Below are 14,420 nucleotides of genomic sequence, written 5' to 3'. Positions count from 1 at the left end.
GTGGAACAGCCCACGCTTCACTGGCCCCCACCTGGTAGAGGAGGTATCAACGAGAGCAGTAAAGCTACAAGACAAACGTGCCTGGAATCACCTGCACGACGTAAAGATCTGCAAACTCCAGACCCGCCCTAGCGTCACCGACAGGGCCATTGGAAGAGCAGCAACAGCATCGCCAACGGAGGAAGGGACTTCTACCGCAACTAACGGCCAAAGTGTCCCCATACCCTGCCACCCCCCTGATTACCCAAAGACAACCACCGCTCACCCCATGGTCACACGTTCCAAGAGTAAAGAAACCTCTACCAGTTGAACCTGAACCCCAATCCCTCTGCCCATTGACCCCCTACCCACTGCAATAATAACCCAATTGAAGGACATTGTTTTGCACATACACATGTCAACACGTGAATGCTCTCTCTTCTTTTTTCTCTCGCACATGCAGGTACGGCGTATTACTGTGTTTTAATCAATGCCCCACATCCAGCCATACGTGCCTGTCCTAAGAGATAGATCGCTTAGATTGGCGTGGGAACAGCTCTTCGCCTGGGCACTGAACGACTACTTGATAGGGAGAGCTTGAAAACAACAACTAACACTAATAACAAGCATATTGAGAATTTTCAAGCGGGCAACTTTAACGTCGCAAGAATTAGCTGCCGGACTGCAGCAAGGTAAGAGCAAAATGCCGGTGAAACTAGCCTCTGTAATAAAGATGATAGGGATTTTGATGATCACCGGGTTTGTGGCAGCCTCTGTATGGCGGTATCAATATTTTTGCTGTTCCCAAATCTAATATACCCCCACCCCCGGCTGCAACAGGTGTTACGTCAGGTGGTACTAGCGAAATTAGACACAAGGGTAATAGAGTTAAACGCAGCACATACTCAGAGAATAAAGATATTGACAACTACATACAAAATTCAGCGCACGTCTCTAACAACATGTGGTACCAACACATGACCAAAATAGGTAAACAAACAACAGAAGAAGGCTGCTACGTCTGCTCGTTGATCCCATACACCATGAGTGCATCCCGAACTTTTGTTGCCACGGAAATAGATGAAAAAACAGCACGATGTATAATATACCTGGCACTGTTCCAAACAAAAGGGAGATTTCAAGGGAACACGGTACACCTGGTATGGAAATCACGTGACACATACCCGTACGAAAATAACTTCCTTAAGAGTTATTTGAGCTACCACAAGACCAGCCTACATGCCGAAGCCTTTAGATACATAACAAGCGGCCCTGAGAAAGGAGAAAGGAAGAAAGTTACATTACAGTACCTACCATGTGATTGGTACGCCACTGAAGCTGCTGGTAAACAAGGATGTTGGGAAAGACCACTGATAATAATAACAGTAAAGGTGTACCTGGGTGACAAATGGGACATAGGAGTGGTCAGCAGCAACATGGTAACGAGAGAAGGTACTACAACTATTGCAGAGCACAACAACAGATGTTGGATGACTTGGGCCAAGTACGTACCCATGCTAACGTGGATAGAGAAGGATGAGGACCCAATAACGATACTGCCGATGATTGCACCTAAGATATGCTACCAGCACAAAGGAGAAGTAGATGTAGGATACAACACCAACTGTGCAAGTGTGACAGAGCTACCTGAGGGGGGAGCAGGAACAGCAGTAGTAATGGACCATTACTGGGCCTGTGGAGACAAGGCGTACCACACACTGCCCCCTTTGTGGAATGGTGTATGCACTATAGTACACGTTAATGTACCATCACTAGTGGTGCCCCAGAAACATGTGAATATGGCGAATTTCCCCAAGATGGATGAAGGGAACAAAAGGAAGAAGAGATCTGCACAGCCTCGGAAAGGGCCAGAGAACCGACGCAACGGCAACTACACTGTCCTCAACAGAAGGAAAAGACAAGGAGAACCCCTGACAGGAAATTACCTGTGGGGAAGGTCGGAAACAGCACTCACCTCAATTCCGCCGGAACATAGACTATTCAGCAGAGCAGCTATGTTCTTCTCCTCAATAATACATCCTGGACTGCAGGCCTACGCAAACGCAAATGGCTCCAGATAACTAGGTGGGAACTAATGATGACAATTAACTCTACAGTAAATGGATTCAAAGCAATAAAAGAGGAATTGCGAGCAGTAAGAATGGTTGCACTACAGAACAGATATGTACTGAACCTCCTCACAGCAATGGAAGGAGGAGTTTGCGCAAAGATAGGACAATCATGCTGTACATTCATTCCTGCTAACGATGCTGACAATGGTACACTCACGGAAGCAGTATCACAATTGGCCCAGATGCACTCCAAAATGATGGACGAAAGTAAAGGTGTAAAAAAGGACGAAAGCTGGTTTTCGACGCTATGGTCATGGATGCCATCTTGGCTGTCGGACGGACTGAAGATCATAGTTGGATGCATTATTTTGGCTGGAGCTGCACTTATCTTAATAAGGTTTTGGAAGGACCGGAAGGCACGCACCACAGATGAGATGATCGAAATGGTCGGTATGCACCCCTTGATGCCAGCAGATGATGGCCAACACGCAGGAACCATAATAAAAGAGAGAGAGAGGTTGCGCAACCAGATCATCACTAATCACCAGGTCCCACCATCTGTGAAGCTCGAGAACCCAAGAAACCCGAGGAGCTACATAGGGAAATGGGTATATTGCACACCTGGAGGAACATGTGTATATATGTACTGATCATTTGAAGACCATGTCAACCACTTTGGACATTTGGGAGGAGTGACTAAAATATGGAGAGTAAGAGGAGATAAGGAAAAGGATATGTTTGTGGTCGACAAGTCGACCAGAGGGGGGACTGAAGTGGGAAAAGCGACCAAAAGGCTCCCACCAATCCCCTCTCAACCATGGCCTAGAGGATCACGGCCCAGGCACCCGCCGCGAGAGGAGTTTGCCCATCTCCCAGACGACCAAATACCATGGTACAAGAACATACGAATGTGCCCACCCGCATGCCCACCAGCCTGGCCTGCACATGCCGACACCTGCGGCATGGATGAACTCGACTAAACCATCTAGCACCAAATCAACACATCGTTAGAGATGCCATGACGACCTAGCTAACAGTCGTGCAACATACACACTGGACACTCCCACATCAATTCACACGAAGAACATGCTCAGTGCTATGACGTAGGCGACGGACATACTCACGGACGTGCATCTTTATTATTTTCAACATAGGCTTTTCAAATGCAGAAACGCAAGACGCATAATGAACTTATCTAAAAAGGATTGCTCACGCTTCTTCTAAAAACCATGTACCATAATGAGGAATATAACGAAGACATGATACTGAAGATAGAACAACACGACACCATAACCTACAGCGCCCTACATTAAATGGTTTCTCCTATGCACCAGGCCCAAGTAGGCCACAAGCAAAAGCTTTCATGAACATTGAATGAGCAAGGGTTTGGTTGCTGACCCTGCAGAATGACCCCAGCGAAAGCAGACAGTCAAGGGCACAACGTTGCAAACTTGCATACCGCAAGCCGACGCCAAGGTCGCACCTGCAAGATAAACCTGGCACACAGTGAAAAATATAATATTAATTGTGCAGAATTCTCAACCACGGTCCCTACCTCACATGACCAAGCCGAACTTGATAGGGTGCCAAGCCCAGGAGGAAGAAGGCGTCTGGGTCCCCCGTCTCAAGACACAGGCAGATACAATTAAGCGACTCAACAGACATCTGCGACGGTGGGAGTAGTCGGCCTTCCTGCTCATGAATAAGTCCTCACATTGTCTGCACACACCCATAGTGAAACACTGTTGCAAATGACAGGTGCACCGCGAGCTGGGAACAGCGATGGTCCCAGACTGGGGGGCTCGCAGGTGAACCAATCAGAACATGGGACCCTTATCACTGATGCCATTAACATTGACCAATCCTCAGGGGTCTTCATGTAACAATTTTTATGTATCAAAGTGAAGGGACAACCCAAGTATACCACCTGACTGACCCTTGACCAATAACCAAGTCTTCTATATGTATGCTATACTAACCCTACCACTCTGGGAACCAATCCAGAGTGGCGATAGGTTTTTTGTTAATTTTGCTAAGGTGATGCAAGTAGCGCGTCACGCTAAGGTAAAAAGGGCCTGCGAGCCCCACGCTGCGGAGAGAGTGTCAGGACGGACGCGTACGATCCTTGACCCATCCCTGCCGTTTTGTTTAATAAACAGCAGAATCACCTTGCTTCTTGCGTGTGTCTCATACTCTATCTCTTTTGGGATATACGGGAGGAGTTGGGGCCTCCCTGCCCGGAGGTCCGAGGACGGCCCAGCCGGCCCCGGGAGAATTTTCCCCCGACACCATAACCTTTCCAGCTGCCTTTTATACTCAAGAATCCTCTCAACATGCTCTAGCACCTTCTGCGCAGTATCTCTAGAAAATGCTAAAGTATTCAGATCCTTCAACCCTTGTGGGAGATCTGTATTATTTAGCCTGTTCCACATTACACATAAATGAATTTCCTAATCCCTCAATAAAAACGTTTTTCTCAGGAAAATTGTCTATATTTGAAAGTGTGGCAAAAACACTAGCTCGTTCACCCTTCTCTATGCAATGCTTAGCCCACGCAGTTAACTCACGTTTTTTCTCTGGAGACACAGTATTACGAGTAACAACCCTCGATCCCGCTCCCTGATCTACTACAAGCTGTATCAAACCACTTGGAAGAGGGAGAGTAGGCAAATTTTGAACAACTGGAGGAAGAGGAACAGCAGGGGGAACAATAGGAGGAACGATAGGTGGAGCATGAGGAATTATGGGAGGAGGAATAACAGCAGGGAGAGGCAAAGCAGCAGGAAGAGGAACATACAAAGGTGGCGCAGTGGCACCAGGCCTTCGTTCATTTAACAATTTATCGATAAGTTCATCAGAAACGTGAAAGTCTTTAGAAGGGTAGATCTTCTGGATACCAAGTGAGAAAGCCCTATCCATATTCCTTACTGACTCAGATTGTTTTTTCTGGTCATACAACAATGCTTTTTCGGAGTTCGTCATATGATGGCGCGCATGCTTTTCTCTACTCTTGAGCTGCTGCAAAGCTTCTTTCTTCCAATTCTGCAATACGTCAAATGCTGCAGGTCTAGCCTTTTTCTTCAATAATATAGACTCTAAGGGCCTCATTACATGGTAGGCGGTAAACCATCGTGCCATTAGCACCATGGTTGCCGCCGGTACCATACCTGTACTACCATGGAGGAAAGGGGAATTACCACCCCATTCCAAGGTTGGTGGGGCAGTAATTCCCCCTTCCTCCATGGCTCTTCCCCATTCCCATTTTTGCCCCATGGGGCATAATGGGAATGGGGAAGGAGCTAATTACGGTACTGCAAATTGTGGTACCGTAATTAGCACCAAGGTCCCTTTGCGGGTCCCAACTTTAACGGCTGGTCTACACCCGCAAAGGGACCTCGTAGTAAGGTGGTAAGGGTTTACCAGTACTGGTGCCCTTACCGGTACTGGTAAGCCCTTACAAGTACCTGTAAACCCTTACCACCTACCGTGTAAAGCATGGGTGCACAGCATACAGCCCGCGGGCCAGTTGCGGCCCGCCATGCTGTTTTGTCCGGCCCGCGAGGCACAAACACTTTCCTAATGGAGGGCGGCCCGCAAGCAGCATCGGTCGCCCTCCATTAGGATAGTCTTTGTTGTCTTCCGGGCCGGACAAAACACTGGCCATCATTGGCTCAGCACACACGCACCACGTAACTCCTATGAGCCAGGTAGTGCGTGTGTGCTGCACCAATGGAGGGCCAGCACTACGGCTGGCGTGGCCAGTAAGGCTTGATACCGGAAGGCATTTCAGCCTTGCTTGCCACGCCAGCCGTAGTACGATTCCACTTACCTCGCCAGAGTTCCAGCTAGCCTGCCTTCCAGCACGTCTCCGGTAAGTGGTCTGTGTGTTTGTGTTTGTGTGTCGGGTCTGTTCTGCTGTATGTTTGTGTTGTGTATGTTGAGATGGGGGGTGGTGTCATATGTGTATGAATGTTTGTGTTGTGTATGTTGAGATGGGGTGGGGGGTGTGTCTGATGTGTATGAATGTGTGTTTTTGAGTGTTTGTGTTGTGTATGTTGAGATAGGGGTGGAGGGGCGTATCGGATGTGTATGAATGTTTGTTTTTGAGTGTTTGTGTTGTGTATGTTGAGATGGGGGGTGGGGGGGCGTGTCGGATGAGTATGAATGTTTGTTTTTGAGTGTTTGTGTTGTGTATGTTGAGATGGGGGTGGGGTGGCATGTCGGATGTGTATGAATGTTTGATTTTGAGTGTTAGTGTTGTGTATGTTGAGATGGGGTGGGGGGGCGTGTCAGATGTGTATGAATGTTTGTTTTTGAGTGTTTGTGTTGTGTATGTTGAGATGGGGGGTGGGGGTGCGTGTCGGATGTGTATGAATGTTTGTTTTTGAGTGCTTGTGTTGTGTATGTTGAGATGGGGGGGGCGTGTTGAATGTGTATGAATGTTTGTTTTTGAGTGTTTGTGTTGTGTATGTTGAGATGGGGGTTTGGGTGCATGTCGGATGTGTATGAATGTTTGTTTTTGAGTGTTTGTGTTGTGTATGTTGAGATGGGGGGTGAGGGGTGTCGGATATGCATGAATGTTTGTTTTTGAATGTTTGTGTTGTGTATGTTGAGATGCATGTATTGGTGCATGCTTCAGAGTTTGTGTGCTAAGTTGGGGGGTGGGGGGTTCGAGTCTGTATGGGTTCATGGTGTATGCTTGAGTGTGTGCTGAGTCGGGGGTGGGGGTTTCGGGTTTGTATGGGTGCATGTTTGAGAGTTTGCTGATTTGCGGGGTGGGGGGTTTGTGTCTGTATGGGTGCATGTTTGAGAGTGTGTGTGCTGAGTTGGGGGGTGGGGGGTTCGGGTCTGTATGGGTGCATGATTGAGAGTGTGCTGATTTGGGGGTGGGGGGTTCGGGTCTGTATGGGTGCATGTTTGAGAGCGTGCTGATTTGGGGGGTGGGGAGTTCGTGTCTGTATGGGTGCATGTTTGAGAGTGTGTGTGCTGACTTGGGGGGTGGGGGTTCGTGTCTGTATGGGTGCATGTTTGAGAGTGTGTGTGCTGAGTTGGGGGGTGGGGGGTTCGGATCTGTATGGGTGCATGTTTGAGAGTGTGCTGATTTGGGGGGTGGGGGGTTCGGGTCTGTATGGGTGCATGTTTGATAGTGTGCTGATTTGGGGGTTGGGGGGTTCGGGTCTGTATGGGTGCATGTTTGAGAGTGTGCTGATTTGGGGGTTGGGGGTTCGGGTCTGTATGGGTGCATGTTTGAGAGTGTGTGTGCTGAGTTGGGGGTTGGGGGGTTCGGGTGTGCATGAATGTTTGTTTATGTATGTTTGTGTTGTGTATGTTGAGATGCATGTATGGGTGCATGCTTCAGAGTTTGTGTGCTGAGTTGGGGGGTTTGGGTCTGTATGGGTGCATGTTTGAGAGTGTGTGTGCTGAGTTGGGGGGTGGGGGGTTCGGGTCTGTATGGGTGCATGATTGAGTGTGTTTGGGTCATAGTGTTTGGTTGGGGGTGAGGGGGCCATGGGGAATAGTGTTTAGTTGGGGGTGAGTGACAGGGGAATCGTGTTTGGTTGGGGGTGGGAGCCATGGGGCATAGTGTTTGGTTGGGGGTGAGGCGGTCATGGGGCATAGTGTTTGCTTGGGGGTGAGGGGGCCATGGAGCATAGTGTTTGCTTGGGGGGTGAGGGACAGGGGGCATAGTGTTTGCTTGGGGGTGGGAGCCATGGGGCATAGTGTTTGGTGGGGGGTGTGGGGGCCATGGGCATAGTGGTTGGTTGGGGGTGAGGGGGCCATGGGGCATAGTGTTTGGTTGGGGGTGAGGGACAGGGGGCATAGTGTTTGCTTGGGGGGTGAGGGACAGGGGGCATAGTGTTTGGTTGGGGTGGGGGCCATGGGGCATAGTGTTTGGTTGGGGGTGAGGGAGCCATGGGGCATAGTGTTTGGTTGGGGGTGAGGGGGCCATGGGGCATAGTGTTTGCTTGGGGGTGGGATCCATGGGGCATAGTGTTTGGTTGTGGGTGAGGGGGCCATGGGGCATAGTGTTTGGTTGGGGTGAGGGACAGGGGGCATAGTGTTTGCTTGGGGGTGAGGGACAGGGGGCATAGTGTTTGGTTGGGGGGGAGCCATGGGGCATAGTGTTTGGTTGGGGGTGAGGGACAGGGGGCATAGTGTTTGCTTGGGGGGTGAGGGACAGGGGGCATAGTGTTTGGTTAGGGGTGGGAGCCATGGGGCATAGTGTCTGCTTGGGGGGTGAAGGACAGGGAGCATAGTGTTTGGTTGGGGGGGTGGGAGCCATGGTGCATAGTGTTTGCTTGGGGGGTGAGTGAGCAATGGGGCATAGTGTTTGGTTGGGGGTGGGAGCCATGGGGCATAGTGTTTAGTTGGGGGTGAGGGACAGGGGGCATAGTGTTTGCTTGAGGCATTGGGGCCATGGGGCATAGTGTTTGGTTGGGGGTGGGAGCCATGGGGCATAGTGTTTGGTTGGGGGTGAGGGGGCCATGGGGCATAATGTTTGGTTGGGTGTGAGGGACAGGAGGCACAGTGTTTGCTTGGGCGGTGAGGGACAGGGGGCATAGTGTTTGATTTGGGCGGACGGGGCCATGATGCATAGTGTTTGGTTGGGGGTGAGGGGGCCATGGGGAATAGTGTTTGGTTGGGGGTGAGGGGGCCATGGGGTATAGTGTTTGGTTGGGGGTGAGGGGGACATGTGACATAGTGTTTGGTTGGGGGTGGGAGCCATGGGGCATAGTGTTTGGTTGGGGGTGAGGGGGCCATGAGGCAAAGTGTTTGGTTGGGGGTGAGGGGGCCATGGGGCATAGTGTTTTTTGGGGGTGGGAGCCATGGGGCATAGTGTTTGGTTGGGGGTGATGGGGCCCATGGGGCATAGTGTTTGGTTGGGGGTTGAGGGAGCCATGGGGCATAGTGTTTGGTTGGGGGTGAGGGGGCCATGGGGCATAGTGTTTGGTTGGGGGTGGGAGCCATGGGGTATAGTGTTTGGTTGGGGGTGAAGGGGCCATGGGGCATACTGTTTGCTTGGGGGGTGAGGGACAGGGGGTATAGTGTTTGGTGGGGGGTTCGGGTCTGTATGGGTGCATGTTTGAGAGTGTGTGTGCTGACTTGGGGGGTGGGGGTTCGTGTCTGTATGGGTGCATGTTTGAGAGTGTGTGTGCTGAGTTGGGGGGTGGGGGTTCGGGTCTGTATGGGTGCATGTTTGAGAGTGTGCTGATTTGGGGGGTGGGGGGTTCGGGTCTGTATGGGTGCATGTTTGATAGTGTGCTGATTTGGGGGTTGGGGGGTTCGGGTCTGTATGGGTGCATGTTTGAGAGTGTGCTGATTTGGGGGTTGGGGGTTCGGGTCTGTATGGGTGCATGTTTGAGAGTGTGTGTGCTGAGTTGGGGGTTGGGGGTTCGGGTGTGCATGAATCTTTGTTTATGTATGTTTGTGTTGTGTATGTTGAGATGCATGTATGGGTGCATGCTTCAGAGTTTGTGTGCTGAGTTGGGGGGTTTGGGTCTGTATGGGTGCATATTTGAGAGTGTGTGTGCTGAGTTGGGGGGTGGGGGGTTCGGGTCTGTATGGGTGCATGATTGAGTGTGTTTGTGGCATAGTGTTTGGTTGGGGGTGAGGGGGCCATGGGGCACAGTGTTTAGTTGGGGGTGAGTGACAGGGGGAATCGTGTTTGGTTGGGGGTGGGAGCCATGGGGCATAGTGTTTGGTTGGGGGTGAGGGGGTCATGGGGCATAGTGTTTGCTTGGGGGTGAGGGGGCCATGGGGCATAGTGTTTGCTTGGGGGGTGAGGGACAGGGGGCATAGTGTTTGCTTGGGGGTGGGAGCCATGGGGCATAGTGTTTGGTTGGGGGCGGGGGGGCATGGGCATAGTGTTTGGTTAGGGATGAGGGGGCCATGGGGCATAGTGTTTGGTTGGGGGTGAGGGACAGGGGGCATAGTGTTTGCTTGGGGGGTGAGGGACAGGGGGCATAGTGTTTGGTTGGGGTGGGGGCCATGGGGCATAGTGTTTGGTTGGGGGTGAGGGAGCCATGGGGCATAGTGTTTGGTTGGGGGTGAGGGGGCCATGGGGCATAGTGTTTGCTTGGGGGTGGGATCCATGGGGCATAGTGTTTGGTTGTGGGTGAGGGGGCCATGGGGCATAGTGTTTGCTTGGGGTGAGGGACAGGGGGCATAGTGTTTGCTTGGGGGGTGAGGGACAGGGGGCATAGTGTTTGGTTGGGGGGGAGCCATGGGGCATAGTGTTTGGTTGGGGGTGAGGGACAGGGGGCATAGTGTTTGCTTGGGGGGTGGGGGACAGGGGCATAGTGTTTGGTTAGGGGTGGGAGCCATGGGGCATAGTGTTTGCTTGGGGGGTGAAGGACAGGGAGCATAGTGTTTGGTTGGGGGGGTGGGAGCCATGGGGCATAGTGTTTGCTTGGGGGGTGAGTGAGCAATGGGGCATAGTGTTTGGTTGGGGGTGGGAGCCATGGGGCATAGTGTTTAGTTGGGGGTGAGGGACAGGGGGCATAGTGTTTGCTTGAGGCGTGGGGGCCATGGGGCATAGTGTTTGGTTGGGGGTGGGAGCCATGGGACATAGTGTTTGGTTGGGGGTGAGGGGGCCATGGGGCATAGTGTTTGGTTGGGTGTGAGGGACAGGGGGCACAGTGTTTGCTTGGGGGGTGAGGGACAGGGGGCATAGTGTTTGCTTGGGGGTGGGAGCCATGGGGCATAGTGTTTGGTTGGGGGTGACGGGGCCATGGGGCATAGTGTTTTGTTGGGGGTGAGGGAGCCATGGGGAATAGTGTTTGGTTGGGGGTGAGGGGGCCATGGGGTATAGTGTTTGGTTGGAGGTGAGGGGGACATGTGACATAGTGTTTGGTTGGGGGTCGGAGCCATGGGGCATAGTGTTTGGTTGGGGGTGAGGGGGCCATGGGTCATAGTGTTTGGTTGGGGGTGATGGGGCCCATGGGGCATAGTGTTTGGTTGGGGGTTGAGGGAGCCATGGGGCATCGTGTTTGGTTGGGGGTGAGGGGGCCATGGGGCATAGTGTTTGGTTGGGGGTGGGAGCCATGGGGTATAGTGTTTGGTTGGGGTGAGGGGGCCATGGGGCATAGTGTTTGCTTGGGGGGTGAGGGACTGGGGGCATAGTGTTTGGTTGGGGGTGGGAGCCATGGGGCATAGTGTTTGGTTGGGGGCGAGGGACAGGGGGCATAGTGTTTGGTTGGGAGTGGTGAGGGGGCCATGGGGCATAGTGTTTGGGTGGGGGTGAGGGGGCCATGGGGCATAGTGTTTGGTTGGTGGTGACGGGGCCATGGGGCATAGTGTTTGGTTGGGGGTGAGGGGGACATGTGGCATAGTGTATGGTTGGGGGTGGGAGCCATGGGGCATAGTGTTTGGTTGGGGGTGAGGGGGCCATGGGGTATAGTGTTTGGTTGGGGGTGAGGGGGCCATGGGGCATAGTGTTTTTTTGGGGGTGTGAGCCATGGGGCATAGTGTTTGGTTGGGGTGATGGGGCCCTGGGGCATAGTGTTTGGTTGGGGGTTGAGGGAGCCACGGGGCATAGTGTTTGGTTGGGGGTGGTGAGGGCGCCATGGGGCATAGTGTTTGGTTGGTGGTGGGAGCCATGGGGCATAGAGTTTGGTTGGGGGTGGGAGCCATTGGGTTATAGTGTTGCACTTCAAGAGTGAACCCAATAATAAAGCTAAAACAGGCACAGTTAGGAGATGTACATCCTTTGCTTTTTGAGGAAACCTGACTCAACGAAGGCCATACTCCTCTTGGGCAACCCAAACAGCAAACTAAAGCAGTCCAAAATAACAGAATGTCCAATCAAGGGTCAATAAAATATATATAATTTAATCAAACAGACGATATACAATAACTACATTGAAATAAATGATAACAATGGAAAAAGTATAGTACAAAATGTAAGTTTGAAATGCAATAAAAATCGTTACCCCTCAAAAATATATTCTTTTTCCCTGTGTTTATTACAAATTGGGGGTTGAAAAAGCCTCCTGACATGTCCGGCCTACCGCCCCGCCCACTTTTACTTTTCGGCCGACTATAGCCCTCATGTAAGGTACTTTCGGTCCTCTGTCAAAATCAGTTGTGCACCCCTGGTGTAAAGTATTCAATACGAGGGATTTCAAAACTACCATTGATTGGCCACTGAAGTTCGGAAGCATGTCTAGTTTGTCTGTGGCAAATATCAATAAATACTATACTACCAATCCGTGCTTACAGTACATAGTACACGCCGGCGACCCCTCCATTGGTGCCGGTCGGCCAAATTCCAAAGATTGTCTGTCCTTGCGGAATAATGCCCTGAAGCAGGCAGACAATTTCCCAGGCATATCAGATTCCTGGTGTTACCTGGTCAATAATTGTACTTGCAAGAACAATATGCCAAAACAAATTATAGGATACTTAAGAATCGGGTCACGACTCACCTGAACAATCCTATGGAGGTCCGATCGGATGTCAACATTTTCTAACAAATGTTACCTTGTGTTTGGTGATTTCAGTAAATCTGCCCGCCTCGATATATGGACCCTCGTCAAGATGCCGACTCGGACCATGTGCTCACCGTCCAGGGATCGGGCCGTGCAGTGCTGCCGAGGTGTCGCTTCTCATCCAAGAAAGGGGCCCCCTTTTACACCGTCCGATCCCAGTCCGATAGCCGTGTGAGCCTTCAACGAGCTGGCATCAATCTTGAGGGTCCCTATTCGGGCGCCATCTGTAAAAGCAAAAGGAAATATCAAGGCTGAGTACCACAAAAGGAAATACACCAAGTGCGGGTTTACAAAGATACACAGATCTTTATTCAAAGTAACTGAACAGTTTTCAAAGGAACAGATAGCTATCTGGTCCTCAGTACATCACAACGAATACCAGCCCATTCGATGTGAGAAATGAGTGGGGCTGTACATCAGAATATTCACTGTTTTATAATGTATTGTAACATGATGTCCAGCCCCTCTGAATGTTAATAATTCCCAATCTAGAGTTCGTGCTGGCTTCACCTCTGACTCGCCCAGCTATATGCATATGGATCACCTTCAGTTTACATGTTCAACAAATCACAATGGCAACAGTATATTCTCGGATTTAACATAAGCCTTAGTACACATTTTAATACAATGCAGTTCAACAAGTGTTCACGTTTAGTATTTACACAACATTGTGCTTAATATATGCTCGCGGATCAGTTACGTTGGCACAGGTAATCCTCGATCTATAGGTCAATGAAGGACGAGATCTCATTACATGACCCTAACATTTGGCCTACGGGCAGTTTAGGCATTAACTTGCATACAAAGGTCAGACGGCCATGTTACAAACAAAAGAACATTGTCCACCATTTTAGAACACAGGGTGACTTTGGAGCGAGAATCAAAAATGGCGGATGAACCTAACATGGCGGCTTAATCGATCTAAGGTCAGAACCCTGCAACGTGGATTTCTTCACAGAGCGACTGGGTTTAGGCCAATATATAAATAATTAAGGAGGCACAGCATGATATCCCGTTCAACAGTTTCACAGGGTGTGCTTCTGATGATGGGTCTGGGCATGGTGTAGTTTTGATTGGTTGGTGTGGCCACTGTTTTCACATTATAAATTATGGACTTTCTAACTGTGTCTGCTTTTCATGGGAGTTTGGTAGTTGGTAGCATGACCGGATGTTTGTGGCCTGTGACAGGTGTTGCTGTTTGCGATGATGTATGTCTCATGGCACTTTTATCATGTGTAATGAATGACACTTCACATCCCTTGCAATGTTTGTGGGTTTATGGATCCACAGCACATTTGGCCTGTCTTGATTAGGGATCAACCATTACGGCGTGTAGTGCCAATTGAAAGAGGCTCACATGTTGCCATTAATGCATATTTTTGGGATGCTATATTGTGTACCAGCACATTAGTGTAAGTGCTGTTGGTGCTTTCTGATGCATGTAGCATGTAGCATGCATGCTGCACCGTGGTGTTTTCAGCTTCAAGTTCACCACAGCTGGGTGCCTGGTACTACTGCATTCAATTGATTGCAGCATTTGACCATTTGTATGCTCTAACAATGAAGTCTGTATTCAACATGCTGTTTTGGTTTGCATCCTACTTTTAGCATGCATTTATTGTTGGTTGCTGTATCACATCACTGTGTGTTGTCTGCTTATGTATTCCATAGCAGTTCCCTGGGTGGCCATCATTCCATTGGGACATATGCATCTGTGCATTTATGCATCAAGCATGGTCTGGCCGGGACTGCAAGAGGTGAGTATTTGTGTACTTGCATTCTAGTGGTTTGAATCACGGCTGCACCCTACACAATATACTGCCAATTTGCCAACCCATCCACTGTATCTTCTGCACCTACTACTTCACAGTCCCTTTGT

This window comes from Ambystoma mexicanum, chromosome 5q, assembly GCF_040938575.1.
Source record: "Ambystoma mexicanum isolate Mex_15411 chromosome 5q, UKY_AmexF1_1, whole genome shotgun sequence".
Taxonomy (NCBI): Eukaryota; Metazoa; Chordata; class Amphibia; order Caudata; family Ambystomatidae; genus Ambystoma; species Ambystoma mexicanum.
The sequence above is the reverse complement of the archived record's forward strand: the minus strand, read 5'-3'. Positions refer to the sequence as shown.